The sequence below is a fragment of the Hemicordylus capensis genome, chromosome 4 (assembly GCF_027244095.1).
Source record: "Hemicordylus capensis ecotype Gifberg chromosome 4, rHemCap1.1.pri, whole genome shotgun sequence".
In the NCBI taxonomy this organism is placed as follows: Eukaryota; Metazoa; Chordata; class Lepidosauria; order Squamata; family Cordylidae; genus Hemicordylus; species Hemicordylus capensis.
Genome location: NC_069660.1, coordinates 21,757,150 through 21,763,149, shown reverse-complemented (window position 1 = coordinate 21,763,149; position 6,000 = coordinate 21,757,150).

The window sequence follows — 6,000 nt, the reverse complement described above, 5'->3', positions numbered from 1 at the left end:
AAGGCTTAGCAGGAAGTGAGGTGCCCTTCCAGGAGGCAAGGTGAGGTGATTGCCTCAGGCAGCAGGTTTTGGGGGCACCAGTAAGTGGCAAAATACCCTCCTACCCCCTGCTTTTAAAAGGGGGAGAGGAAGAAGGGCAGGAGGGTGTACATAAGAGAGCTAGCATTTGGCTCCCTGTCTCAGGTGCACAGAGGCCCTGAGCTGCCATTGCTGGTACCTACATTGATGTATTTTAGGTATCAGATGAAGACCTTATTTTCTTAGACATTGAAACAAGGGAGCCCAGTCTGCTTTCCTGCAGTCATGGGAACCACTGGGAGCCTCATGGCTCCCAGCGGTTGGCCTGCTTAAGCCCCCCCCCCCACAACAAGGTTAGCTAAGCGAGTGCCCATTAACCCCATTTTACTGATTGTGTGCTGCTGCAGTGTGGCTCCGCTCCATGGCAACACACAGGTAGACCTCCAACCGGGAGGCTACAATCAGCCCCCTGGCCTCGGGGTCTCCCCAGAATGCTCTGTGCACTTGCACAGGGCGTCCTGGGACTTCTGGGGGCCGGATGGCCCTCGATCCATCCCATCCCTACTGGCTCTGTGACAGAGCTGGTAGTCATGTGGGCGGCAGATCCGGCTGCCCAGGGATGGCTCCCTGCTCATCTGCAGGGAGAGTGGGCTAAGCCTGCCCTCCCTGGAGAGCCCGGTAAAGCTCTCCACACTGCTCGTGTGGACAGCATGATTTCATTTTCGATGGAATTTGTGTTAAATGCTGCTGCTTTATCCTCTTCTTTGGTTTGTTGCTGTTTTGATGGTTGCATTACTGGTCTTTAAAAAAGATTTTAAGTCACCCTGGACATGTGTTACATTGAAGGGCAGGGTACACACTTCATAAACTAATGGGGCAGCAGGAGAACATTGTCTAGAGAGGTGGTTATGGAAGAGAAGCAGAGCATGGACTTGTGTGTTTTAGACAGCCAAGAAATAATCTGGTTAGCTACAGCCTGAGCCTGGCCATATCATTTAAAAGCAAAGTGGGTGTTTGCTTTTTCAATTAAAGGTATATTAGACTGTATGATCTAATGTTTGCTGCTAATCTTATTTTATTAAATGTTGTTATCTTAATTGTTTTTTAACAGATGGCTTTATCTCTGTGATCCTACACCGCTTTCGGCACAATGTGGGAAAGCAGTTGATACATGCTGGACTAGCTGGGTCTTGGGCCTGATCCAGCGGGGCTGTTCTTATGTAAAGGTGACAGAAGTCGTGTACCTTGAAATGCATTTTGCCACTAAAAAAATTATCTGAATTATTATTACCACATGTCAGCATTTAGATTAGATAGATAGATAGATAGATAGATAGATAGATAGATAGATAGATAGATAGATAGATAGATAGATCACCACCAACACCATTCTGAGAACCTTGTTTTTCTTTGAAATGCACTATATAAATATTGGTGGTGGTGATACATATGGTGGGTTCAGATTACCTTTGCCAAGTCAGAAAGGTAGCATGAGCTACTGATGAGTGTGTCAACCAAACCCACCCAAGGCTGGTTCCCCAGTCTTTCTCCCAGTTTTTGCCCAGCATTCACCACCCAACATTCACTGCCCGACTTCAAATCTTGGTTATGGGATGAATGTCAGGCAGAGGGCTGGGGAACTGTACATGGGTGAGTTTGGGTCTATGGGAAGCGAGCTGGTCTTGTGGTAGCAAGCATGAATTGTCCCCTTTTCTAAGCAGGGTCTGCCCTGCTTTGCATTTGAAGGGGAGAATACATGTATGAGCACTGTAAGATATTCCCCTTAGGGGATGGGGCTGCTCTGGGAAGAGCACCTGCATGCTTGCTTGCAGAAGGTTCCAAGTTCCCTACCTGGCATCTCCAAGATAGGGATGAGATTCCTACCTGTAACCTTGGAGAAGCCGCGGCCAGTCAGTGTAGACAATACTGAGCTAGATGGACCAAGCGTCTGACTTGGTACAAGGCAGCTTCCTATGGTCCTATAAAAACACACCCACTGGGAGCATGAAAATGGTCTGGAAACTGCAGCTGGTAGAAAATATGGCTGCAAGCTTAACTGGGACTGGATGTTTTGAGCATATTACGCCAGTGCTTTGTCAGCTGCACTGGCTCCTAGTCCATTTCTGGGCTCAATTCAAAGGGCTGGTTTTAATCTTTAATGCCCTAAATGGCTTGGGACCAAGTTACCTGAGACAGTACCTTGCCCCATATGTCCCAACTCAGACCTTAAGATCTTCTTCAGAAGCCCTGCTCCATAGGGATGTGCAAACTGATTCACCCACAAACCAATTTGAGTAGAACCAGGGGTGATTTGATTATTCTACTTCAAATCGAATCATCCTTAAAAGGAGCCAGATTTGGGTCATAATAGAATCACCCCCGATTTGATGCACCATTTTGAGGCCCTTTTTGCTGGAAAAATGAGCCTCAATATGGCACTTCTTTCTGGGAGATCTGGTCTACCAATTGGGATCAGCGGGTAGACCAGCTCTCTGTGGCAGGCTGACGCACTTAAGTCCAGAGCAGAGGTTTGGTCTACCTGCTGATCCCAATTGGTAGACCAGCTCTCCCTGGGGGAAAGTGCCATTTTGAGGCCTGTTCCCCCAGCAAAACGGGCCTCAAATAGGCATCTGATTCACCCACACTGATTCGGGTCAAATTGGGGTGATTTGTCAAGGCAGGTGGCCAAGGCAGCTGCTTTCAACAAAGCAGTTATGGGGGTCTGTGATTCGATTCAAGCTCAAATCGAATCACAGATATTGTTCATGCACACCCCGAGTGTCCCTCAAACAAGGTGCTCCCTCAAAGGAGGTGCTTCCTCAAACAAGGTGAGGTGGGTGGCTATTAGGGAGAGGGCCTTTTTGATGGTTGCACCCCATTTATAGAACAGCTTCCCCAGTGAGGTTCACCTGGCACCATTACTTTGTTCTTTTAGACATCGACACTGACTTGATGGCACTCAATCAATCAATCAATCAATCAATCAATCAGAGACCTTTCTGTTCACTCAGGCTTTTTAGTTTTGATTTTTTAAAATTGTCGTTTAAAAACCAAGTTTTAAAATTGTTTTGTACTGTATTTTGTATTCTTTTTTGGTGTGTTGTGATTTGATGCATTTTATGTGTTTTTATTGAATGTTTTAATGAGCCACCCAGAGAACAATTTGTTATGGGGCAACTAACAAATAATGTTTATTATCATTATTTTTGTTGTCGTTGTTGTTATGTGCTCCCCAGGATCTGCCAGTTCCTACCTTCCTGACTTGGCGGTGGTCGTCTGAACCTGACCACAGCAAAAGGGAATGAGAAAATGGTCCCCTGCCCCAAAAGGGCTCACATTCTAAAGACACACAGAGAAAGAGAGAGAGGGAGATCCACTGGAGAAATGCTGTGCTGGACTGGATAGGGACACTTGATCTACCCCAGCTAAATATAAGAGAGAGAGCGCCACCACTTTAAAAGGTCCTTCTTGCCCAGTTAGCAGGGGATGTACAATATTCATTAAATAAATCATTATGCTGGGGGAACATGAATCACCAAACATATGTTCAGTATTTGTCAGGGTCACCATGGTGAAGAATGCCTCTCGGTGCTTAGCTACAATGCTTTAGTTATGAAGAATATAATGGGGGCTTACGCCACAGCCGGCCCTGCTGGCTTGCCAAACTCTATAAACCTGTCATTATGAACTATGACAGCTTAGAGATCATAAGGTAAAACTCACGGCTGACACACTTATTAGATGTTAATCCACTGAGTGTGTGTCAGCGGCATGTGTGTCAGCTAACAACAACAACAAAGCATCTGAGATGGAAAGATGACAAGTTTTAAATTATACTCCTGTCAGGATGGAGTATGGTGTAACTTTATCTCATAAATTAAACAGCATGTGTCTTTGTGTTCTAAGAACTCATTAAAAAAAGACACACACCCTCCTCCATATCTGGCCATGTGATCTTCCTCCTCCAGTCTTAACACTGGCTCCCTGTATCTTCTGCCTCCAGCCCAAATTCTTTGTTCCTACATTATAGTTACATAGGAAGCTGCCGTATACTAAATCAGACCATTAGTCTGTCTCTGACTAGCGGGAGTGCTTCAGGGTCTCATGTGGATGGACCCAAACCTACTTGACATCTGGGATTGAACCTGGGTCCTCCCGCATGCAAAGCAGCTGCTCTCCCACTGAACCTTCCTTCCTTCCAAAGTTCTCTACGCCCTTGTCCCACCTTATCTTTCTGCTCTTGTTTTCTGACACACTCGTGCCCATGAGGTTTGCTCCTCCAACTCTGCTTCTTGGGGGTATAACAAGGTTGCTGGAAGCCCAGGGATGAGCCACCGAGGCCACAGAGTCCACTAACGTCTCTCTCCAGCCACATCACAAGCAAAGGAGAAAAAGAAAGCATCCAGCCAGTGGGGGGTGGGGGTGGGGAATAGGTGGGAAGTACGGGGGGGGGGAGAGAGAAAGGTGATGGAGCAGGGGATGCCCTGGGGGGGTGAGGGACACCTTGGCGCTGTGGCCCAGGGAGATTTGTTCCCCCACTCCATTGTCCCTATTCGCAGGCTACTACTCGCACCTCTCAAAAGTCTCCTGCTCTGTGAAATGACTCTTCCCATTTCCCTGCTCTGCCCCCCTAAGCTGGAACATCCCCTAATACAAAGTGCCACACACACCCCTCTCCCTTGCAAATTGTTTTTCAAAATCCACTTGAACTCCTGATGACTTGTGGAGTACAGCTCCTGAGCAGCTGTCTGACCACCCCCTCGTTTATAGGATCTCCCAGCCATTCCTGATTATCTCGGATGATCGATGGCCATGGTTGGTTGAACAAACAAGATTATCATCTCCCGTTTTTTTCCCCCTTGTTAAGCCCAAGCTCTTTTTCGATCCTATTAGCAGATCATGGAAAGAGCATCAGTATATTCCAGCAAAGAGGATTATCCTTTGCTTGCCTGTTGTAGCGGATAACAGAAGAAGGTTATTAATCTTCTTGAAAAAGGACACTACTGCAGATCCAAGAGACCAAGCAATTTTACTTTTTATTAGTGGTCTCACCAACCAGCTATCTGGATTTCAAAGAGCTGGAAAAGAAAATGGACAATATCTGATCCTTTCTTAGTGTTCGAAAAATAACTATTCCAGGGAGGTCAGATGTGTCCACACACTGACCTCCTTTCATTCAAATGATTGGTTGGCCAAGGGCCAAACTATACTTTGTGGAATCGGTCATTGATAGGGCTGGGAGAGACTCCTACTTGGAATCTGGAGAAGCCTCTGCCAGTCAGTGTTGACAATACTGAGCTAGATGGGCCAATGGTCTGACTCGGTATAAGGCAGCTTCCTATGGTCTATTTTCCTATCCTAGCGTGAGAGAGGGCAGGCAATCAATCAAAAGCAGTGAGCTGCTCCTTTGAACAATTCAGCTCTTGAGATGGTATACCTGACCATCTGTGTTTAATGTTGCTTGTTGAATGCACTTAACTCCACTTACAAACTCAATCCGTGTTGACTTCACCACATACAAAGATGGTCATTTGGATTGGTGGTTTACTCTGGTGGAGATTTAATCTGGTCCTTTCTGTTCATTGCTTGATACTTTTGACATCTACATTCTAGTTCTCCAAGCGGAATTTCTGACTGCACTCAGTTGAATATCCCTGTTCAGTGTGTGTGTACATTGTAAGGTTGTTCACATGACTGCTGTGTGTGTGGCTGGGGAAGGCAGGGGAGGCAGGATTGTACCTACCTCCCCCACAGACAATTTGTCCCTTTTCTTTGGCTCATACACCAACAGGAGCAGCACTGCAGTGAGCAGCACGGCCATCTGGAAGCTGGAGAAATGAAGCCTGACCTCCAGAAATCCCACAATGCACCATGTGTGGAGTGCAGTGCATTGGGGGATTTCTGCACTGCCAGGCACTCTAGCCACCCAGCTTTATGAGTGCTCAGACTGCCTGACAGGGGGACTGGGGTGGAAGGGTGTGC